The 25653-nt window shown below is 44.4% G+C and overlaps 1 long non-coding RNA gene across 2 annotated transcripts; it reads right to left on the bottom strand.

Moving 5' to 3' along the window:
- Window positions 1–1110: 1110 nt before the first annotated feature.
- On the bottom strand, window positions 1111–25144 carry LOC143528219 (uncharacterized). Of its 2 annotated transcripts, none has more exons than XR_013134400.1 (2): window positions 24848–25144; window positions 1111–4675 (listed from the first exon to the last, which is right to left on the bottom strand). It is a non-coding gene; the product is annotated as an uncharacterized LOC143528219 (long non-coding RNA). The 2 variants fall into 2 exon arrangements; XR_013134399.1 differs by lacking the exon at window positions 24848–25144 and adding an exon at window positions 5160–6134.
- Window positions 25145–25653: the final 509 nt, after the last annotated feature.

Raw genomic sequence — 25653 nt, 5'->3', positions numbered from 1 at the left:
CGTCCTCGCACCTGTGGGGCTATGCGGCTTAAGGCCGGTTAGGGCGTGAGGGCCCTGTGACCGACCGGGGCGTGGTTTTGTCTTGTTGACGGCCCAGTCGGTCCAGGGTCCCGCCCAGGTAGGCGAGCTAACCTGTTTGTGTTTTGTGTTTCAGCTCCGGGACTACAGGGGGTGTGTCTCTTGTCCCTGCCTGCCCGCCCCTTTGTTTTGTGTGCTGCTGCTGTAGGCCGCACAGCCGGTGGAGGGGAGTGCGGCTTGGAGGGGGGATCTGTCACGGTACGGCGGCCCCCTACTGGTCGCCCCCGTCTACAGCAGCAGCTTGTCCTGTGGGTGTGGCGTTGTGTTCGTCCCTCAGGTGGGCGGAGCCCGCGATCCGTCTCACCTGAGGGTCGTTTGTTTGTCTATATATGTCTTGTCTGTGTACCAGTTGACTGCTGGTTATTATATCCTTAATTCGGATCAGTTCACGGGTTTTGGTTTGCGCACTTTACATATTAAACCATCCTATTTCCCTGAGACTTGGCGTGATCGCTTCCATTTATTTTCGCTCACCCTGCCCGTCACAAGAAAGTTGTTTAACTTTTGATATTTATTGCACATCCACAGACCAGTGCAGGATAAAATCCTTTAAAATCCCAAATCTTTGTAAAAAAAAAAAAAAAGCAAAAGTAAACAGTTACACTATATAAAGTGCATTTACATCTATGAAATTAAATTAAATTCTCTCCACCTGAGACAACTGGTTTGTTTACAACAGAAGTAAACTTAACAATTAAACCTCTATTCTTAATTAAATAAATCAAATACCCAGTCTGGTAGACATTCAGGAACTTCAAGTATTTTCTTAAATAATGTTTATATCGCCTTGAAAATGCTAAATTTTCTTCGGCTTGCACCTGACGCTCTTCCGGCCTCTTCTTCGTTTGTGTCGTGTCACTCGCGTGCTTCGGCGCGCGTGTAAAAACACTGGCTCTGATTGGCTATCGTCACGCTGCCTTAGCCAATCGCTTACTGACTTGTTAAGTTAAACGGGTGTTACACGAGAACTGACCAATCAGGATCTGTTACTCCTCACTAGCCTGGGCAGCAGTCCGCTCGCATTAGTATCAATCAATCAATCAAATTTTATTTATATAGTGCTTTTTACAACAGTTGTTGTCACAAAGCAGCTTTACAAGTGCCGAGTCCTAGCCCCCAGTGAGCAAGCCAAAGGCGACAGTGGCAAGGAAAAACTCCCTAGTTTTTTGCATGAGGAAGAAACCTTGAGAGGAACCAAGACTCAGGGGGGGAGCCCATCCTCCTCTGGCCGACACCGGTCACCATGACAACAACAACAATATAGACAGAATGTAGACAGAATGTAAAAGATGCAATAATGTCCATTTAGACCGAAAAAGATGTAATAATGTCCATCATGATGTAAGCATCCGGTTAGGCAGGAGGTGGCCGGCCAGGATGGATCGCTTGTCTCTCCTCATCTCATTATTCCTCAAGCAGGCGGGCAGCCATGTGGAGAAATGAAACAGGGAAAATTAGCTCTGTATGAGGACATATACAGGACAGGTAAAATTATAAACATTTCTGGAGTGTGGCAGCAACTCCGGCACTAAGTTAAATTATTACAGCCTAGCTAAAAAAAAAAAAAAAAAAGGCAGAACCAGAAGGTAACATAGGCTTGGGGGCATTCTGAGACAATGGCATCCATCCACTGCACTGTCAACAAACTTGAGTGACCACGAGCAGTGACAGGATGACAGCACCAGCACCCCAGTCTACCATAAAACCCTTCGTCCATGAACCCCTGGATCTGTACCTTTATCTAAGGGGGATATTAATTATCAAACGCTAGACTAAATAAGTGGGTTTTCAACCTAGATTTAAAGATTGTGACTGTGTCAGAGTCCCGGACACAATTAGGAAGATTATTCCAAAGCTGGGGGGCCTTATAAGAAAAGGCTCTTCCCCCTGCTGTTACCTTGTTAATTTGTGGAACTAATAACAGACCAGCACCCTGTGATCTTAGTTGACGTGGGGGTTCATAGTAGGAAATAAGTTCCTGGAGGTATTCAGGAGCAAGCCCGTGTAGTACTTTATATGCTAATAATAGAATTTTAAAATCAATACGAAATTTAACTGGGAGCCAATGCAGGGCTGATAGGACTGGTCTAATATGCTGAAATTTTCTAGTTCTGGTCAGAACTCTAGCTGCGGCATTTTGAACTACTTGAAGTTTATTTAGATTCCTATTTGAACATCCTGACAGTAGTGAATTGCAGTAGTCTAGTCTAGAGCTAACAAAGGTGTGCACCAATTTTTCTGCATCATCCTGTGATAATGCATTTCTTAATTTGGAAATGTTGCGGAGATGTAGAAAAGCTATCCTAGTAGTATTATCTATATATTTATCAAATGATAGGTCGGAGTCGAGTATGACGCCTAGGTTTTTGGCTACTGTGCCAGGTGTAATGGGATAGTCTGCAAGATTAAGCATTAAATTTGGAATTTTCTGTCTTGCGGCCTTAGGGCTCACAAGGAGAACTTCAGTTTTGTCCTCATTTAATTGTAGGAAGTTTAGAGACATCCAGCATTTAATATCTCTTACACAGGCCTCAATTTTTCCTAAACTGAGTTTGTCATCGGATTTGGCTGATATGTAAAGTTGAGTGTCATCCGCATAGCAGTGAAAATTGACACCATGTTTGTTTATAACTGTGCCCAATGGTAGCATATATAATGTAAATAATAGTGGTCCTAAGATGGAGCCTTGCGGGACCCCATATTTAACCATTGTACGTTTGGATGAAATATTATTGAGCTCTACAAACTGATAGCGATTTGTTAAGTAAGACTGAAACCATGAAAGGGCTGTGCCTGAGACTCCAACCCAGCGTTCTAACCTTTCTAGCAAGATCCTATGATCAATTGTGTCGAAAGCTGCACCAAGATCAAGAAGCACTAACAGTGATACATAGCCTTGATCTGATGCAAGGAGGAGATCATTTGTTACTTTAACTAATGCTGTTTCAGTACTGTGATGGGGCCTAAAACCAGATTGGAACTTTTCAAATGTGTTATTCCTATGCAGATATAGGCATAATTGCTGGGCAACAGCTTTTTCTATGATCTTAGATATAAATGATGTGTTTGAAATGGGTCTATAATTATCGATATAGTATATCGATATATAGTAACGCACCGCTTTTAATGACCAGTAACGTCAACGGCGTTGTAACGACAGGAAAAGTAATTAATTATATTATTCCGTTACTGACAAAATGACGCCGTTACCTAACGCCGTTATTTTTAACGGCGTTATTCGCAACACTGGTTATCAGCAGTAGTTATCTGCAGTTTAGGACTATTTTAGAAGGCCTGTGTGGTATTGTGACCTGAAATTATTTTCACAAGTTTAAATCAGTTTTTCTATTGCCAAAACATCAGTTAGTGTTACCCTACCAATGAACACGTAACAGGAAGAAACCCAGAGTTGTGGAGTCAGGAAGGTAGTTGGGGTTTGCCTGTCATTCTGCCTAGAGGCAATGCTAACACACCAGCCTGCTCCGGTCTCGAGGAAACTTGGTAAGGCACTGATGGTATCTAGAGTGTGGAGTACTATGTGCCTCCTGGCGGGCCACGGGAGAGAGCTGAATGGTGGGGATTCTGGTGCAGCCGGCTGCTGTAAACCAGCAATCTGAAATGAGCCAAAAAACTAAACAAAAACAACCAAACAGGCACAAACCCCTCCATGCTGGGGCTTTGTGTACAACCATGAGCACCACATTTGTGCTTACTGTGCAAGTGTGATATAAAGCAAATGTCTGCTCTTAAGAGTCACATGGGGGAACAGAACACAGATCTGATCGGCAAAACAACTGGTGTGTTTGTTGAAAAAGTCAGAATCGAAGAATAAGAAAACAAAGGAAAAAAGAAAAGGAAACTTAAAAACACCCTTTTATTTCACAATTATTATTAATTTAGGAAGTAGGACATCTCAGGTAGGCTGATTAGATGAAAGGTTTACTGTTGTATTTACTGAAAGGTTGTAAAACGTGAATTAAGTTATTAAAAATTGTGTGTACGTGTGTGTACGTGTGTGTGTGTGTGTGTGTGTGTGTGTGTGTGTGTGTGCGGGTGTGTGTGTGTGTGTGTGTGTGTGTGTACGTGCGTGTGTGTGTGTGTGCGGGTGTGTGTGTGTGTGTGTGTACGTGCGTGTGTGTGTGTGTGCGGGTGTGTGTGTGTGTGTGTGTGTGTGTACGTGTGTGTGTGTGTGTGTGTGTACGTGTGTGTATGTGTGTGTGTGTGTGTGTGTGTGTGTACGTGCGTGCGTGTTTGTGTGTGAGTGTGTGTGTGTGTACGTGTGCGTGTGTGTGTGTATGTGTGTGTGTGAGTGTGAGTGTGTGTGTACGTGTGTGTGCGTGTGTGAGTGTGAGTGTGTGTGTGTGTACGTGTGTGTGTGTGTGTGTGTGCGGGTATAGACTAAACCTCACGTTTTGTACTGATTTCCCAGTTGGAGCCGCGGGCCTCTTTGTAAATGATAGAAGTGCGTAGCTGCAGCTGCAGTGTGGTGAAAGCTGACGGTGTGGTGTGGCTGGACCAGAGCTTCACAGAGAAGAAGGGATGAATGGGCACCTGGCAACCGGCCACCGGGTGCTCACCCTCCTCACCACACATCCATCTGCGATGGAATTGAGCAGTTCATTCTTAAGAGCGTTGGATTAATATTCTTGGAATAACTATTAAATAAGAGAGACTGGATGTTGGATGAGGGGCTCTCTGTGTTTTAGAGCCTTCATATCTCTAGAAAACTTTATTTTGTGTTAGTACTGTACTCTTTAAATTAGAATACTTCCTTTGTATTCTAAGGGGTACCGAAGCCAAGCATAGAATTAAATGTAATGCTATGGCTAGGTGGTCAAATTGTCATCCATTATATGCTGGTTTAATGAGTAGAGGTTTCAATTTTTACTGTATGTTAAACTTTAGGAAGCTCCTGTCATTTCATACATATAAAAATATATCTTGAAACTAATGAAGTTCTGAGTCTAAACACATCGCTTCCCTTCATCCGCACATTAGTGGCTATAAGAGGCTGTGGTGAAACATTACTCGCGTCTGGACCTAGACTAGAACCTTGCAGCACACACAAGGCAGTTCTTCACCGAATTGCATGATCCTCCGCAAGGCTGCGTTGTTCTCGTGAGATTACCCATGAGGGGGAGGGATGTGAGGGGTGGGGGCGCCATCCCCGCCTTCCCCTTTCAAAGGGCACATCCTCGGGCTCCCGATGCAGTGTGGCCGCTATGGCAGGCAGGAACGGCAGCCATTAGCAGGCAGGAAGGGAAGGCAAGGGTGCCACACAAGGGTCTTTTGTGGGCCAAGCCTTGGGTCTCCGTGCCACTTCTTTTCCAGCCTCTTTTGTTGCTTGATTAGTGGATCCTTTCACACATTCTCCCATGCAGGGGAAAAAAAGGGAAGCTGTTTGCTCATGGGCTATTTTTAGAGAAGCACAGACAGAGCGCGTTGGGTGGGGTAGCGATGGTGTCCATATCAACGCTGCATGAATGCTGTATGCCGGGGATCTGGGAACCACAGGCACACAGAAGAAGAATTTCACTTGATTTGCTGGAATTGTCCATTCTGCTGTGGTTCCAGTATGTACAGGACAGATGCGTATACAGGCAGTAACTGCCCCAATCCGTGCTCTGAGCGCTTGCTTAGAGGAGTCCTCTTCTGTGTCGTGACACATCTAGATGACGAGGAACACGGCAGCAGGCCAGGACGTGACGCTACGAAGACGCCTTTTCACGTCTGTCCTACTGCTGTTGCATGGTGAGCTGCATAGAGACAGAGACGTGTGTCCTGCCTCGGTGGCCCCAGGCTACACAGTGTTGGCCTGAGCCTCCCTGACACACTTGACTCTGCTCACGATGATTAGCTGAGAGATGCACAGAGTCAGGCACAAGTTAAATTCACTTAAACCTCGTGGTCATTGTGCCAGCATGGTATAATGAAGGGTTTACTGTCTCACTGGTGTTACACACACACGTGCTTACAGCAATACATGACTTGTTTACAAATATGGCAGGATTGGCCTTGGTAAGATATAATAAAAATATCTAATGAAAACACTGCCAAAAGGTGTATGAGCCAGAATCTTTAAAACCAGTTCTGGACTGTAATTTAATTACAATAATCTGTAATCTGCAAATTAATCAGCTTTATATTCCCTCATATAATGTGTATATATATATATATATATATATATATATATATATATATATATATATATATATATATATATATTCCTATTAAATCAGAAGCTTTGCTTGCACATCTGATGAAGGAGCTCAGTCTGAAATGCCCTGTCTCTCTGGAAACTTGTACCCTGTGTAATTTACTGCAATTTTATTATCTCTACATCTATTACCTAAGTAATAGTGCAGTGTTATAAGTTACGTACTTATATATACAAGTACATAAAAATCTTGTCTTTTAAAAGTGGATAAATGGACTGTGGCCTATAATGGGACCACATTATGAAACACAGACACAGTCACTGGCTGGGGTCACTCGTGCTGCTGCGATGAGTAGCAGAAGCTGTCTTCATCACAATGCCTGCGCTAACCACAGCTGCATGGCCCAGCTGTGCCAGCACATCTGGAGTGAGGGGTGTAGCCGGAGCAATAGTAGTGCAGACTTCCGTAGGTCAAATCTGAAAAGTTTAAAAAACAATCTCAGTTCCATAAGCAGAACCCTGACATTTAGCCTGACACTGGAAACAGGTCACAGGGACTGGTTCAAAGCTGAAAAGCAGTTCTTGTGTAGCAGATGTGCACATGTCAAAATAGGTCATGTAACTAATTAAGGTCACTTTCCTCTAAATCTATTTAGTATGACCAAATTAACCCCTGCAGCAACATTACAAGCAAAAGTGTGTGATACCAAGACACTAATTCCTGAGTGAAATGACAAAAAAATTATTGAGTTCTCTGTACAAAGCAGCACGGAGACAGCGAGGGGTACTGGATAAATCAACCCCTCTGTGATACCACAGGGCTCAAATACGTCCCAGTGATTGCTGCGTTAAAGTGTTGTACTAAAAGTTTTCTTTTCAAAATACTAAATAAAAACAGAGACACTGAAATGGGAGAGAAAGAGGGAAAGAGAAAGTGAGAGAAAGCAAGAGGGAGAGAGTGAGAGTAAGAGGGAGTCAGAGTGAGAGAGAGAGAGTGTGAGAGTGAGAGGGAGGCAGAGTGAGTGTGTGTGTGTGAGAGAGAGAGAGAGAGAGAGGGCGGCAGAGTGAGAGAGAGAGAGTGTGAGAGTGAGAGGGAGGCAGAGTGAGTGTGTGTGTGTGTGTGTGTGTGTGTGTGTGTGAGAGAGAGAGAGAGAGAGAGAGAGGGCGGCAGAGTGAGAGAGTGTGAGAGTGAGAGGGAGGCAGAGTGAGTGTGAGAGAGAGAGAGAGAGGGAGAGAGAGTGAGAGGGCGACAGAGTGAGAGAGAGCAGGTAACAAAATCTTGTTCCCAAATTTCTGAATGAGAAAGGTGATCTGAGGTGTGAGGTCCTTCTTCTCTGGACATGATCAATCACAGACAGACTGTTCCCTCAGGCCAGAATATAAAGGCCATTACACCTGTCTCATTACCTACCATGTCAGGATACGATACTGCCCTCTATTTAAGCTCTAGGTACTGCTCAGAGACCCACCTCCTTCACCTGAGAAAACACCACCGTACTGACCTGAGACCAGTATTAGAGGGCCTCTTCTTACACACTTTTTGATAACTGTTTTTTCTCTTTTTGCATCTTTTGTACAGGAAAATGCAAATCATGTCTCTCTGACAGTACTATTGAACTGTACTGTCAAAGCCCCAAATACAGAAAAAAAAGTTTCCTGGGTCACCAAATGTCCTATAACTCCACAGGTACACCCTGTCCTATAACTCCACAGGTACACCCTTATGTAAGGTTCTTTAGGAAATGCAGGAAAATGTAAATGTAAAACCACCAGTTTCTCCATTTCGTTTTTATCTTCTTTCCTGAGATCTTTCTCTTTTGTTCTTCTGTGGGCCGGGGCGAGGGGCAGTGGGGGGTCAGGGAGTGGGGGGTCAGCTCTGAAACGGTGTTCTGTTCTGGAAAACAGCCCCAGACGGGACTCACTGAGTGGCTGATTTTCAACACAGTCAATCCTGCGATAGTGTTTCACCCTCAGCCTGTTTACCAGCACTGACGGATGGCCGTGGAAGCGAGCCAGGTAGAGGAGGGACATGCGAGGGAGGGGGGATGGGTGGAGGCCAGTTGGGTGGGGTTGCGGGTTACGGGCAGGGTGAGGGGAAAAAAGGGCAAATCGCTCACCTGCCAGGTTACACCTGCCCCCTCACCCCACTTTTTTCTGTCTGTCTCCTCCTACTTTCTTTCTTTTTCTTTCTTTCTTTTTCTCAAGCTCTTTTTCTCTGCTGGTTGCAGTCTAGTGGGCATCCGAGACTCTCCCGTCCCCTCTCTCACTCTCTCTCTCTCTCTCTCTCTCTCTCTCTCTCTCTCTCTCTCTCTCTCTCTCTCTCTCTCTCTCTCTCTCTCTCTCTCTCTCTCTCTCTCTCTCTCTCAGACGCTGCAGCGGAAAGCTGACAGGGCCATCTGAAGCCCAGCGTGCTGTGTTTTGGAAAGCTCCAGGGCCCTCGTGCCTGTTGTTACCTGTCTGAAACAAACAATCAGCAGGGCCAGGGAGGGCAGGAGGGTTGGAGCTGCACACCTTGCTCTCGCTGAGCAAACCATCACCAGGTGTGCACGCACACGGACCTCCCTCCATCAGCGGCCTGTCACGCAGAAGATGTTTATCCAATTTGTCAAGATAATCTTTCCTCAAACAAGGCCTGGGCCCAGACCTCCACACACACACACACACACACACACACACACACACACACACACACACACACACACACACACAATGAGACAGACTAAAAGGCAACCCAGTTCTTGTATTCTAACTGATGAATGTCAGCTGAGTGGGATCTCTGAGGAAACCTAAAGGAATTATATCTCTCTTAACTGAATTTTCTGTCCGGCTTCATTTTGAGTTAGATTTTTTATTTAAGTGCTTTGAAATCACTTCATCCTTCCTCAGACTGATCATCCAGTTCATTTCACAAATTTAGACACTTAATGAACTACGATGGGGTTAGAATCCCCCCCACAGGATTACAGCTCTCTTAATGATGTCACTTTTGCTGCAATATAAACTGGCATGCAAATTAGCATAAATAACACACATTACACCCCCACCCGCAGTGCAACACACACGAAAGCACAAACACACATATACTCGCAACCGCAGAGATACACACCCATAAATTACAGTGCAAGTTAAAAAACCCTAAAGAGTCTAAAGCTGTTCATTGTATAATGAACCTTTTCATTGGCTATGGTCTGGATTACTCTAAAGGGATTTCAGAGGAATATTTATAAGCATTTAATGATTCACAAACTTTAAATTTAGAGAGGTTTATTTATCGAAGGATATCATCTTCAAATAATAACTGCTATATTACAAGCCTGTAAAATGAAGCTTGCTATAATTACACAGTCAAAGCTCCCACTTCCTTGTTGGAGATGGGTATGTTTAAAGGCCATGTGTAGGAAACGAGGGAGAAATTTGAGGGTCTTGCATATTAAATCATTCTCAAAGTTAGAGGTTACTCTTCAGTAACCTTTATTTTGAAAAAAAAAAGTACTCAAAGTGACACTGACACACACACACACACACACACACACACACACACACACACACACACACACACACACACAGAGTAAAATATATTTTAATGCAAATGGAGGAGAAGCAACATCAAAAGGCCTGCAATAATCGAAGGCTCTGCAGTGATGTGGGGCTGACAAACAGTTTAAAAGCAGGAGAAATACTACCTCTGCACAATCAGGAGAAAAATCACCATCAAACAGAGCTAGGCTGTGATAACAAGCCCTAGAGTCAACAGCAAATTCCTCCTAATGGACAAATCACTGAGGACAGAGAGGAAGACCAAACACCCAGCTTTTACCTTCACATGACTTCACTTAGCGACACAGGCTACATTTTCCACTTACCTTAGCAATACACACACAGGTAGTATTGGTTGTATTTACCATTCTCTCCCACCTATGTTCATCTTTTTATTCTGAATTAAATGTTTTAAATGTTTGATTATTCAATAAAGAAATTAATGTCTAGGAGAAGCTGCTTATTTTTGTACTTTATTCTTCTACGGGCCATAACATTAGCTAAAGGCCAAATTAAAAATCTATGTGAGAAACAGAGGTGCTGCCTCTCTGTCAGTCTGTCAACAGTCACAACTGTGTTAGCATAAGATGGTCCGTCCCTGTCTGGGCTGTAAAAATAAACCTAGTCGTGTAATCATGAGAGCGGGGTTTTGAGGGGTTTACCTAATGAGGGGGTTATCTAATATAAATGTAATTAAATTAAAACTGGCATTCTGCACTTTGATGTCTGAGTGACTGTTTGGTTTCAGATCTGCTGTGCTGCATGACATCTCAAATGGTGGCGTTTGCAGGAGTGGAAAGTAACTAATTACATTTACTCACATTACTGTAATTGAGTACTTTTTATGAGTAATTTGTAATGTTCTGAGTAGTTTTTGAAATATGTAATTTTTACTTTTACTTGAGTACATTTTGACCCAAGTAGTTTTACTTCACTACTTTTGAATGCCCTCACATTACTGAGTAAAAAAATATTGATGGTGAAAAATTAAATGCGGGCAGAAATGTAAACTTCTGAGTCCCAGAACTGAAGGCCAATTGCATGGCCTTGCCTTGCGCGCGCCCTTTCCATTGTCTCATAATCAGGTTGTAATCTGGTGCACTTTTTTTCCAAAAGGATGAGATTGTTCTATCTTTAAATCTTCTATCTATCAGGTTCTGTGGGATCCTGTGGACATTTTATTGTGAAAAGTGGAATCCTGTGGGCACTGTATTTTGAATAGTTGGATCCTGTGAGTGTTTTAAATAGTGGAATCCTGTGCGTATTTTGTTTTATTTTGAGATGTGGGATCCTGTGGTCATTTTATATTTTATTTTGAGCTGTGGCAACCTGTGGGCATTTTATTGTGAATAGTGGGATCTGGTGGGCACTGTATTTTAAATAGTTGGATCCTGTGAGCACTTATTTTTAAATTGTGGGATCCTATGAGCATTTTTTAATTTTTGATGTGGTGATCCTGTGGGCATCTTATTGTGAGTAGTGGAATCTTGTTGCATTTTAGCTTGATTTGTGGCATCTTGTGGGCACTTAATTTTGTGTGCATTTTGTTTTTTGAATAATTTGTAATTTAAATGTCTTTATTCTTATCATAGTGTTGTCCGTTGGACAATAGGACTGAAAATAGTTTGCACTTTATGGTACAGGTTGTGACTGTCCTTGTACTGTGAGGAAGTATGTTCCTGAGCCCAGCTGATCTTTTGCAAGTGTGGATGTGCACTTAAATACACTTTGAAATCGATTAAAACAATTTGTGCTGAATTTGGTTCATGATTCATCCATGCATTAAATAACTGAAAGTAACTAAGTAACTTTTACTCAAATTACATTTTAAGTAATTTTGTACTTTTACTCGAGTAAATTGAGATGGGTAATTTTACTTTTACTCTGAGTAGATTTTAGGCAAAGTAATGATACTTTTACTCAATTACAATTTTTCAGTACTCTTTCCACCTCTGGGCATTTGTCCCATTTCTTACAGCGCACTGGATCAACCTGCTGCCTGTTGGCTTCTAGAACCCAGACGTACAGCTAGTGAGAGATTTGCACAAGCAATCAGATTTCAACTCAAACTATATTATTTAAAGTTTATACTCTGCCTGATCTGATCTGCCTCTCTCTCTCTCTCTCTCTTTCTCTCTCTCTCTCTCACACACACACACACACACACACACACACCTCCATCTGGCCCTCATCTTCACCTGCTCCGTGTTGATGTTCTTGCCTGTGTGTGTTTTTGTGAACGATCGGATGTTTTTCTCTGGCTCTGCCACCACCCTCATGGAGGGCTTAACTTGCTCTGAAGGTCTAGACAGAGCGCGTAGTTGCGGAGCTGGTCGGGCTAGTTAGCTAGAGCGGCTTTAACGAAAGACCAGCCCCCAACAGCACCCACGCTGGCTATCGGGATGTTTTTGCCTGCACAATCACTCTATCAGAATGCCACCCAGCTCCACGGTGCCGCTTCAAACGGGCACTGCAAGATGCTACACGTCCGTCAACAAGACATCCCTGCTGTCTGGCGCTATCACATCAAATCATTGCAACAAACCTGGCTGATCACCACTATGTCCATGTATAATATTTTAGAAGAGTCAAGTAATCAAGAAATCTTAAGAAAATATATATGTATATTTATACGTTCAAAATTTCTCACAAAAGAATGATTTTGCTAAACAGAATCACAGCATATGTCGTCCCTGAGAAAGTGGGCAGAGGAAAAGTCTGAGGGGTGAGGTGTTTCACGATTACCATTACTTTGAGAAACACACCTCTGAACTACTCAGTGAAAAACAACCCCAAATTACACAACCTCACACCCTTTCACGTTAGCCCACTCAGTAGACTGCAGTTCCACAGACATTAGGCAACACAGATATGAAGCAACATGGGGCTGTTAAAAGTGATTGACGTGGTGCAAAAAAGGAGCAACACTAATTATTTGGCATAGTAACAGAAAATAACCACGGCCACAGAGTAGCTTAACAGATTTACTTCTGACTAAAGAGGACTGACACTAGTTGTCTTCCTTAATACTAGTGATATCTTCTGTCAGTTTTGTTCTATTTAGTTAAATAGATGCCTGAACAACTGAAGACCTTGTTCATATAGTCATAATATTTTGCAAGACATAAATGTTCTTAATTGGTCTTTAAAAGCTATTTTTACTCTTATATGTTCTATATAAATCTTCATTACAACCGCACCACAGCCATCAGCACAATACAAAGATCCTTAATCAGTAGAGCTTACTCACATAACCATCCACCACAAATACACGAGCAAAACACAAGCGCCAGTAGCGTAAACAGTAAAGTTTACTTGTACTAGAAAAGTAATGTTGAAGTATAAACACAATGTGGTTTATAGCACAAGTCTGCAGAAGTGCACCAAGCTTTCTCAGTAAGCCTGTAGTGTTGAGAACCTCACAGTGTAGGTAGTATATGAGCAGTAAGAGAAGCCGCATACTTGTAGTACCATATGAGTAGTGTTGGGAACACATGGGTGCAATGTATCACTAATGAAGCTTCATACACCAGACACAGGACAGTGATACCACCATAAATATAAGACAACTAACACATATAGCCAGAGTCAACTGTGATTGAGATCTAATAAGACAAGAAAAAAAAAACAGTTTACGCTAACGCCTTCAGTCCTGTGTTACAAAATGATGCTGGTGTTTATGAAGCTATGGAAGAACATGTGAACTTGTGGGAGAACATGTGGACCTGTGGGAGGACATGTGGACCTGTGGGAGGACATGTGGTCCTGTGGGAGACCATGTGGACCTGTGGGAGACCATGTGGACCTGTGGGAGGACATGTGGTCGTGTGGGAGACCATGTGGACCTGTGGGAGAACATGTGGACCTGTGGGAGGACATGTGGACCTGTGGGAGGACATGTGGTCCTGTGGGAGGACATGTGGACCTGTGGGAGGACATGTGGTCCTGTGGGAGACCATGTGGACCTGTGGGAGACCATGTGCACCTATGGGAGAACATGTGGACCTGTTGGAGACAATTTTGGACCTATGGGAGACCATGTGGACCTGTGGGAGACCACGTGGACCTGTGGGAGGACATGTGGACCTGTGGCAGGACATGTGGACCTGTGAGAGACCATGTGGACCTGTGGGAGGACATGTGGACCTGTGGGAGACCATGTGGACCTATGGGAGGACATGTGGACCTGTGGGAGACCATGTAGACCTATGGGAGAACATGTGGACCTGTGGCAGGACATGTTGACTTGTGGGAGACCATGTGGACCTGTGTGAGACCATGTGGACCTGTGGTAGACCATGCTGGCAGTCGGCGTGAAAGCTCCCTGCCACATACTGCAGAAATCAGCTGGGCTGCTGCTTTGTATAACAAACATGTGAGACAGTTCAATTATTCCCAGTTAAGGAAATTCAAATCTTTAAAAGTGGTGAATACTGTAAAAACAAGTACAACAACTTGCGTTTGTTTTACAGTGGACGCGGTGAGGTGAGGAATGGATCTCCAACAGCAACTGGTTTAGCAGGTGAGAGAGTGATTAGTCAGGAGAGGTCTGAACCCTACACTTTTCTGTCATTGCTGTGAGTAATGGAGCACGACAAGTTCCCTAGCATACGAGTGGCCTCTAACCTCGGTAATGGGGAGGCAGGAGTAAGTCTGGTAATGGGAGACGGGCCTCCCGACCACACTGAGTCTCGGCGTGATGTTAGCGCAGTCCTGTCAGAGATCCCTCACTGAGGAACACTGGCTTAAACCAGTCACACCTGAGCTCAACAAAGATTATAGACTCCTGGTTGGAGACTGGAGTCAGAGTTCTGGTGGAACAGGGGCTGTTGTGAGTCTCCATTTTTGTTTGTTTGTTTGGTTCATTGTTTTTTTTTTTTTTTGTTCATTTTGTTTTTGTTGCGTTATTGTTGTTTTGGTTTGGCTTGGCTTAGTTAATTTTGTGTTGCTTTTTGTTTTAAATTATCAACCCTTGAAATGGCTCGTTATTGTGTTAGGACATTATTTTGGGGAGGGGGAGAGGGTGACCTGGCAACTTAAATCTCATCTCTGGGTCCCCTGGTCATGCTGTCTCTGTCCTTGGTCAGCTTCCCACAGCCCCCAATTTATAATTATCCTGTTGCTAATCAGCATGAGATGGCATTATGGCCCTGACCTTTGGCCCCAGCGGAACTATGCTGCAGATGTTATCTTCCTGACAGGCCCAGCAACTCCACCACTCACACACCAGCAGGACAGTGGAGTGGAAGTGATGCCTGTTGTCGGGATGTGCTGGACGGACAGACAGACAGGCAGACAGACAGGCAGACAGACAGGCAGCGGTTACAGGACTGCAGAAGCAGCTCAAAGAGATTGTGAATACTCATCCCCGTCCTGACAAACGTCCGTGGGGTTCAGCCTTGTTTTCCACATTAGACCCCAAGCACGAAAGCAGCCAAAACTAAACAAGCTAAACTCCAAACCCTCCAGGCAGGGAATATTTTTCCAATCACCATGGACACAAATCTAGGCAGCTCTGTCAAAATAGTAATTATAGCCGAAAAATGTAAAGAAAATATTTTTTTCTCCTAATGTACTGCGCAGTACAGCATTCACAGAGACACGCAACACTGAGACTTTCATAGCTGAACCTTTGATAGCAGCAAGCCGCCTGCACTGCTTTTAAACGAGACACTTTCTAAACTAAGACTTTCTCCTGCCTGAGACTGCTTGGGTGTACACAAGAACCAACAGGTTCACCCCTGCTGAACTGTAGATGTGGGGGTGGTGCTGGAGGTGGGCGTGTCCTGCAGGAGGGGCGGATGTGTGGCTACGTGAGGTCGGCAGCGGAGGCGGGGCAGTGGGCTGAGCGGGCGGGCAACTGGCGGGCGTGTTGGGGACAGACTGGGGGGGTTGGTGTGGTGGGGGGGGGGGGGCGTTAAGGGCTGGGAGGCGGATTGGAGAGCAGGTTAGGGGTGTGGGCTGGGCAGCTGTCAGTGCAGAAGTGGGGTGTGAACCGCGGGGAAGCTGAGGGTTTGTGACACGCCGCCGCTCAGGCCGAAAGCTTCGCTGGCGACAGGCGCGTGACGCCCTCGCACACAGACACAGTCTGACAGCTCTCTGCTGGAGTGCAACTGCCCCTCATTGCCCCACCTTGCCTGCCTCTCTGCACCATTACCCACACCCACCCACCCAGCCCTCAGCTTCTCACTACTTCCTATCCCATGGAGCCTCTCTCCTTTACCACCCCACCTCCCAAAATGCCCCTTGTGCCCCCCTCTCCCCTCTACCTTCCAGCCCACGCCCCCCGCCCTCTCTGCAGCTGTACGCAGACCCACGGGGGAGGGCCTCCGGACAGCCAGGGACGACGGCTGGACACCAGCGTTTAATCCTGTGAGTGACACCAGCCTGCAGACAGAGATGGAGACAGTTGAGAGCTGTTCTCACAGGGCCAGTGGGGGGTGGCAACAGTAACGAGGGTAGTCCTACACACCCTTTTCCTTTCATAGTGAAATAAAACACAAAAATGACCAGAACATGGTATAGGCCATAGCAGGATATTTGATAACTAATTTATCTTCCTGAATGACCGAAGAGTCAGAGAGTGTACAAATATCCTAGTGTTTCCCCCCTAAATATCCTAGTGTTGTCCTGGGTCTCCTGCCAAACTCTGAAGTCACAGTTTCTTGAGACATGGAGGTTTCAGTTACACAATAGACATTTTTCCTTATCATACTACATCTGTTGTTTGGGTTTCCGCAAGTTACACATCACTGCTGTTTGTGTAGCCACTGTGATTACTATTCATCCAATCACCATGAGCTCATCTGACTTTTTTTTTAGAATCCAGGCTGTTCTTTAAGGTAAAATCTAAGCAAATTTTGAAATCATGATACATTTCTATCAGAATAGCAGCTGATCGTTCAGACGAGGAACCGGCACCATAGTTCAGTTCTTGGACAAGACCTCCCTTTGACTAGCCTGTACTTTAACCACATGGCAGAACGTTCAGGTTACTTTCTTCGGCAGGTCACAGATTACATAGATTACAGATCTCTTGATGACTAATGTCGATTAGCAAAACTGGTGAGTTCCACATGGAGAAATTGAGCTTGAGTAGTGTGTTAACTACTCAGCCCCTGAGTGCCCTGCCCTGTGCACGCTGAAACTTTAGTCTGGGAACCACACACAAGATGGCTAGCCAACAAAAGTCTCCTGTATGTGTTAATTAGAGTCTGAACTCAGGTGTTAACCTCACTGCCTCATACTGTGTCTTGCGTAATTGCTCTGTAGTTGCCCACTCCAGCCACAGCTGTAATTATTGAATTAGTATAAAAGTTCAAGCAGTTCCTCGGATTTCAGATCCTTATTAAGCTTCCTGATGAAATATTAATCCCGGGGACACAGCGTTTGTGTGTGTGTGTGTACGTTATGTTTCTCACGTTCATCCCACACACACACATACACACACACACCTGTGTGGAGGGTTTTTCTTTGTGTGTGTGTGTGTGTGTGTGTGTGTGTGTGTGTGTGTGTGTGTGTGTGTGTGTGTGTGTGTGTGTGTGTGTGTGTGTGTGTGTGTGCGTGTCGGGGATTTGGCTATACACCTCATGTTACCTGGAGAAAGGAATGTGCACTAAGTGTGTTTTTGTACCCTTCGCCTCTCTCGGTGACGGCATGAAGCTGCAGATGTCAGCCACCCTAACAACACAGGCTGTAAGAGAGGATGAGGCCTGGATGAGGCCTGGATGAGGCCTGGATGAGACCTGGATGAGACCTGGATGAGGCCTGGATGAGACCTGGATGAGGCCTGGATGAGGCCTGGATGAGGCCTGGATGAGACCTGGATGAGACCTGGATGAGGCCTGGATGAGACCTGGATGAGACCTGGATGAGACCTGGATGAGGCCTGGATGAGACCTGGATGAGACCTGGATGAGACCTGGATGAGGCCTGGATGAGACCTGGATGAGACCTGGATGAGGCCTGGATGAGACCTGGATGAGACCTGGATGAGACCTGGATGAGGCCTGGATGAGACCTGGATGAGACCTGGATGAGGCCTGGATGAAGCGGTGAGAACGAGTGAATGAAGGGATCTGAAACGCAAGAGAATCCACCAGGAGCTTCTCAGGTCCATGAAAGCGGAGACATAAACAGTGTAGTGCCGAAAGACAGACAGACTAAATCTGGCTTGATGACAGAACTCATTCTCCTTCGACTATGTCTTTGTTCATACCTTTTCCACATTCTCTTTAAATGTAACATTTGCTGAGGCTATGTAAGTTAGAAAATGCTTTTATAAATCACACAAGTACATAGCCTATTGAGATTTTGAAACTATGCAATACCCCGCAAAGGTCCTGGGAATAAATGTGCAGCTTTAAAATAAACATTTTATTATAAAATAAACAATTAACATTAACAGAGTAAACATTACAAAATTTTGCTGAAGGACTAGTGGTTCTGTTTTGTGGCTGAGGTATTTTCAGGTCTCAGCATCTAGAATGTGAGCATCCATCAGAGATTAATTAAAGGACATAACCTAGTACCCTGAAAATTGTGCTTTAGTTTAAAAAATATTTTTGCTGAAATTGCAACTTCTTTTTGTGTGAACTGAGCAACTTCCTAGATATTATTCATTTCATGTTATTTTTCATCTACAAAGCTACTGAAGAGTGAGGTGGAACGGTAGATGGGGGTTGTCTGTCTAATTCCAATCTTAGAATAGCAGTAACACAGTTAACTCGTCACTTCCTGAGACGCAAATGAAAGTGCTCTGCAATCTCATTTTTGAAAGGTTGTATTTTATGCAGCATAGTTATGAGCTCAAGTTCTTTAGCATTGTTGCCACACATTTTTACACAACAAGTTGAACCACTACCTTTTAACACAACTTGAACCACTAACCTTTAATTCACTTATCAATGAAGTAAGCACCATATCAATATCAAATGTTTCTTTGTGACATAACTGACATACAGTCACCACTGATAATTGCATGTGATGTCTGTCGTGTTTATCTGGGGCTATTTTTAAGAGTTGGCAGATAGAGTGGGCATTCCTCTTTGACAGCAAAGAGCTAACTGCAACCCAACCTGCCCGTTAAGAACCGGTCTGGGCGTATCGAGAGTGCTGAGCGTGGTAGGTGAGGTTTTGGCCCAGAGTCATGGGAAAGAGAGACGGGCGTCCGCATTGACGTGTGGGTTGTCGGGGCGGGGCCTGATTTCAGTGACGCTTCGGGGCTGGAAACAATGCAGGGGGCGTTGGCCACGCGCGTCACTCCGGAGAGCGTCAGGAAAAACACGGAGGAACAGACACCCAGGAAAAATGCACTGTGGTTATCTAACAGCTACCTGTTAGATGATGCAACCTTCCACAGTTCATGAGTTCATATCTATAATCCACAGGTAAAAGTTTCTCTAGGTAATCTGCTACTAGATGTATCTCTAGGTAATCTGCAGTTAGATTTATAGGTAATCTGCAGGTAGCTGTGTTTGCAGGGAATGGCTAAGGCCCTGGAAACCCTTGCCAAGGACGATCAGAGTTTAATGTGTAGATAAATGCCTGTAATGGTTCCAGTGAAATGACCTGATTCCAGACAGAATGATCATACCCTTTTTGGAAATTTTGATGAACTGATTAGACCGAACGTCCATGCCAGTGCACTGCCCCTGAGAACATCTAGACAGAGGAATTGACTCCACAATTAGCCTTGGATCTGTGTCCAGATCATTGGCCTGTACTACAACAGACAACAATGACTGTAGCTGATTGTAGCTTGTTGTAAATGAAGACTAGCAATTAATAAAATGAGAGGGAATTTAGACTGAATTGTGTACTCATGTTACAGCAGTAGTTTCAGTGTGTTCCACAATTTCTTACACACCGTGCTGTTGCTATTATGAAGACAGAGTTACATTTTGCTTTAATAGAAAAAAAAAAACAATCTGGCTAAATTCAGGCATGAAGTGAATCACAGATCACTGAACATTGTATAAATTAAAATAGTTATATTCAGGGACTATTAATCTTCACTATAAAATATGACAGTCAGGGCTTGGTTGTGGAGGCATATGTGTGGAGTGCAGTAACAGTCGTCAGTCACTGGACATGTTTATTGTGCCAGGAGGCATTATTGGACTTGGTTAAACTATTTATCAACAGAAATGCATCAAGATTTGAAAGGGAGTTAGTGTTCAGTAGATGATACATGTCAAAGGTGGGGGTGTTGATGTCTGTGCATGCCACCTCAAAAATTCTTAAAATTCTTTTAAAAAAATTGTTTTTTTCTAGCTAGGTACACATCTGTCTGGGAATTTTCCAGGTAAGAATGCAATTAGATATAATGTCAGCATAGGAGACCCTTTAATTCCATTCCTAGTGTAGCTAGGCATAAATTCACCTCACCAAAAATGACGGCAATAGTTCACATTGCAATAGTTAACGGTTTTGTGACTTGTGACCTAAGCATTTTATGAGTTTGTATTGCCTTAACTTGACTAGATGCTGAGTTAACTCTGGCTTAAAATACAAAAGGCCATGTCCAAAATAACTGGTAAACCGCAAGGCCAAACTGTTGTGATGTTTCAATTGTATTACTGTACACTAATAGAACAGAAATAAATCGACTCATGCTCTATACTCAAAGTCATGTGACATTTTCTTTTTCACAGAGACAGAAGCTTCAGCTGTTGCTGAAATATAATTTGGTAGGAGACCTTCCACCATTGCCCTCCAGCCAGGAAGACAACTGAAAAGAACAGGAGTCTAAGGGCAAAAGAGGTAGAACAAACACCACTGTAAGAATAGAGGTGGGAATGTTGAAAGCAGGGCTAAAAGAATCTGTCAAGATGTGTAAGACGGAGAAAAATGTAGCAAAATGTGAGGATGTCGACAAAGACGGTTGAGATGAGAACAGGAAAAGGGAGATTTGGTAGATGTTCAAGAATTGTGAAAAAAAACAGACAAATGAGAAACAGAAATGAAAAGAATAAAAAGAGAAAAGGAAAGGAGGAAAAGCAAAATAAAACAGAGAGAACACGGAAGACACAGAGATTCAGCCAGAGGAAGAGAGATGGAGAAAGACCTATAGTGAGAGGGAAAAGTGAGATAAGCAGAGAGAGAGCGAGAGAGCGAGGGAGAGAGAGAGGAAGGACGAGTGCAGGTGAGGCATAGCCAGCACACATGGCTCCACTGTGTGTATAGTCTTGCGTAACTGTGCTGATCTGGCAGGGGGGCATTTGCATGGGGCCTCATTCCATGCTTATGTTAATTTCTCTCTCTAAACGGAGATGACAGGAGTCCTGCTGTGGGTTCTGGACGCAAGCGTAACCCTGAGAGGGGGCCCACATCATTAAGAGGCCAACGCACCCCAGGCTCCACTCTCACTCACCCAGCAGTTAGGGCCCTCTACGCTGCTGGGATCACAGTTAGTATTAGGATCACAGTTAACTTTAAGCATTGCAGGAGCTGACGGTTCGAGTGGTACCTATTCTAGCACACGTGAATCAACCATCGAGTAATTGTGAAAATGCAGCAAAGTACACAGACCTGTCCCTGTGGGATGACGGTGCTGTGGTGAAGAGCCACTGGTTTGGACTGGAGCAGCAGGCTGTGAGCTCTCCCTGCTGAAGGAGGGGCTCCCAGTGCAATCCCACAGCTGTGTGTGTGTGTGTGTGCGTGTACTGATAAAGCCCCTACATGAGTGACACATTCAGGCTTTACTCAAGCACTCTCACCTGGGAGGGAAGCTCACTAGAGCCCAACGATTCTCCTAGAGTAGCAGCCGTGTAAAAGGTTTACGCAGAAGTCACGACGGGAAATACACATCACGACATGTGAACGTATTTACTAGACTGAAACAGTATTGTGTGTGTTCCTACTTTTGAACGTGTGCTAATGTGAATTCAGAACATGCGAAATGTTTACGAATCTCCCGTAGTGCATTTGTGTATCATCATAACTGCACTGTAAATGGCACTCAGTTCAGCACCAGAAAATGTGCATCCTCACAGTGCCCCCCCCCCCCAAGAGTGCCCCCCCCCCCCTCAGAGAGGGAGACACGTTCCTTCCCACGTGGCGGTAACCTAAAGGCAGAGCCGACTACATTACGCTCCCTGAATCAAACAAACATCCCCTCCAAAATGGTTTCTTTTTCTGTCGGTGAAGGAATTCACACAGACACAATTAAAAGATTAGGCAGTGTGCCAGAGTTGGGAATGTGGTGTGACACGGCCGTGAGTCAGCGCACGCCCTGAGGATGTTTGTTATCCGCTTGGGTGTTATGGAGTGGGGCGAGAGTGCGGTAAAGGTTAAGGTGAGGAGAGTCTGTGTGTGGGCCATCACCCTTAATCCTCCAGCTCAGTCAAATGCACGCACATTCGCACGGTCCACCGAACCACCGCCGGCCCTGCCCTCACGCTTGGCCCAACCGCTCCCACCTCCGCAATGTCTACACGTAGCTTAAACACATGGAACGTGTAGGTGGATGACGTGCGTGAAATAGGCCCGCAACAGCAAACAAAGCGCACTCGGAGAACTTTGGTCCGGCTGAATCAGCATTAGCCGTGCGATAACCAAAGCAAGGCCCAGTGTGTCAGCTCACCAACCATCTGCAGGAGTCTCCGACAGCCCCGTATAGAGACCTCCCAAACCTAAAGAGGCAGACATGCAACACTGAAACGCACAAACACGGCCAACGGCAGGCGTGCTGGTTCTTGTGTTACATTTCAGGTCAAATAGACCTGTAATCTGCTATAACGTTGCAATGTTTTGCAAGCTAATGTCTGCCATCTAATGCTCTTCTTTGCCTGGGAGCACTCCGGCCTGGGCAGATTAAAAACCAGCTTGCCCATCAGCACGGTCCACCGCTCCCATATTGGATTTGCACCGTCAATTATTCATACGGATGTATTTTGAAAACTCTAACTGACCCAATCGGTGTCAAATTCGAAATTTGTTCCTCTTGCATTATTGATGCCGCTCGGCCGTTGGGGTAATGAGAGAAACTTTTTCTGGGAGCTCAGCTGCAGTGGAATCAGCTAATGTGCACAGGAGTTTCAGACAATGACAACAACAGGAGTTTCAGACACTGACAACAACATGAGTTTCAGACACTGACAGGAAGCGAGCCATACGTGCCCAGACAGCGAATGCAAAGCATATTAAAAACTTTCAATTAAAACTTTAAAACGACACCCTGCCTGGATAGTTCACAGGTAGGTTCCAGCTGTTTTTCCCTTTCAGTTCACACCATGAACTTTAAGCAAAATATGTATTTTAATGACTGGGTATAAATACACATTATAAGAGTTGCAATAGCTGATAAGCTCTTTGCCTGTGTTTACCTCAAGGGTGGTTACTATAACTAAAGGTAATATAAGAAGACAAATATGGGTAATTCAAGTACAAGGGAGATCAATTTCAGAGGGCTTTTTTGAAATTTTCACTCCTTTTCACAGCAGCTAAAATATGTGGAGACTGAAGACACCACATGATGAACCATTTCAGGTGTAATTTTGTCCAATTCTTCTTGCAAATAAGGACGCAACAGTTTTGTGCTTCAGAAATACACATTCCCTGTTGGGGCCAGATCAGGACAACAGGCAGGCCGTCTCAGACGTTGCCCGTTGGGTCCACCGCGGGATTACGTACAGCCTGGCCATCACCTGTCCGGCTCACGATTCCTCGTCTTCAGCCTTTGTTGTGCGCGCTGAACGTGGTTTTGCATCGTCTTAATGAAATATGCATGTACATCCTTGGAAAAGACGTGGTCTTGAAGACAGCATGAGGTCCTACAAACTCTCCCTCCATCTCCCTCCGTTCACTGGCTCAGCCCCATCACAACAACAGACCCTGGCTTTTGGAAATCACAATTTCTTACTAAAAATACTTTATATATATACTTAAAAAACACTTAAATATATTGATTCGCCTGACCACAGTACATGTTTCTACTGTGCAGTAGCCCTGGGTGATGCCTGGGAGCCCAGGGAAGATATTTCTGGCCTTTCTGGACACAGTTAACATGAGGCTTCCCTTTGGCACAGTAGTTTTAACTGCCACTTGTCGATGCAACTATACATTGTAGTGCTCGATAAAGGTTTGCCAAAGTAATCCTGAGCACATGATGTTCTATTGATTACAGATGAATGCCGGTTCAAGCTGCAGTATTGTCCGAGGGGTCAGAGATCCTAGGTGCTTGATTTACATACTGAAATTCCTCCTGATTCCCCAAACCTACTAATTACTTTACACACCAAAGATGGTGAAATATTCCCAACCCTTCCGATCTTTCTTAAAGAAACGTGATTTTTAACTTTCAATAACTTTCTTGTTAAATCACTCATCCAAAGAACGAGATCTTTCCTAGAGTACAATAACCTGTTCTACATCATTCACTTCACTCTTTCATTTGACCTTATTCCTAACCTTAAATTGTCCCCATCCCAACTGTTTTGGGATGTGTTGCTAGTCTGAATGGCAGGAATGGACGAATATTTACAAATGAAGCTGACCAGACAAAGCATGAAATATCCCCTGCTCATACTGACACAATCAAAGCAGATTTAGAAATCACTGCTTTCTTTTTTGTTGCATTCTCCATACCATCTTCTTCTGCTTTGAGGTTGTAGAGCCAATGTGATTTTTAGAGTTAAGATTACTGTGTAATCAATCAATGGAGGCGACCTACAGTTTGAACATATTAAAGAGAACTATTAAGATTAGGATTAATAGGTTTTATATGTTTGACAGCAGTCAGTGACACAAGAAAACGTGCTAGAAATTTTGAGCATGTGGGGTGTTTATAATCAGCGGCTAACTGACAGCAGTTTAACCAGTAGTTCTGGTTTCATTTTGATATAATATATTCATTATTATTCTTGTTGTTGTTGTTAGTATTATTATTAATTGTTGTTCAATAATAATAATAGTAACATTTACCAGCCCAGACAATTTTTATATTTTTTTACTATTTTGTAATTCAATCACTATTAACTACAAATATACAGACACGTGTTTGCCTTGGTTGTTAAACTTTAACATCCCTAACGTGTGTGTGTGTGTGTGTGTGTGGCGCAGGGGTGGCCCAACCTGTGTGGAATCCAGTCCGACCTCACCTGCAGGACGGCGGAGAGAGATTACCATCTGGCCTTTGACACACAGACTGCTCAAGTCATTTTTTCTCACTCGTTGTCCACCATCAGTCAAAATGGCACGCTCCAAATGCAGCCGACGCGGTGAACGGCACCCTGGGAGTTTTAGAGAGTGCCTGAGCACTAGTGTGTGTAAATCACGTGTCTTTCGCACATTCTACACAGTTCACTGCAGACTGACTGATGTTGTAGTCTGGCAAAATATCTGGAGATGAAGCTTTGTAGATATCTTAAATCTTATATCTCCACCACAAAGTTATACACGATACACAAGGAAACAGTCTAGTATGTCATTGTGCCAGTAACATGAGCTTAAGGTGACATCATAACGAAGGCATTCGAGATCGCGAGGCAAGGTGTGCCGCAAAGATTTAGCTACTGCTGCGGTCCCGCGCCCAGATCTCGGTGTGACTGCATGCGTTTATGGCCTGACCACAGAAGTGACGCGCCCGGTGACAACATCCTCCTTCCGTCCGCAGGACTTAACCAACCTGCGACGTTCAACACGAACTAACCAGCATGAACAGGACACATTGATTGTCAACTACACAACAGGGCAGGTGGATTAAGAGCTGAACGTGGACGGACACGTAATTGGAAGGGCTGTGGACCGATGAGTGGGGCCCGGCAGGGTGTCAGACAAGCGGGGGGCTATGAAACAGGGGCTTAACAGCATCTTAAAATACACCACTATAAAACCTTTCAAATAAGTTTTACTTAGAAGCTCCATTTTATTCCGCAGGT

Source organism: Brachyhypopomus gauderio, chromosome 12, assembly GCF_052324685.1.
Source record: "Brachyhypopomus gauderio isolate BG-103 chromosome 12, BGAUD_0.2, whole genome shotgun sequence".
Classification (NCBI taxonomy): Eukaryota; Metazoa; Chordata; class Actinopteri; order Gymnotiformes; family Hypopomidae; genus Brachyhypopomus; species Brachyhypopomus gauderio.
Note: the sequence above shows the minus strand (reverse complement) of the source record. Positions and strands in the feature narration are given on the sequence as shown.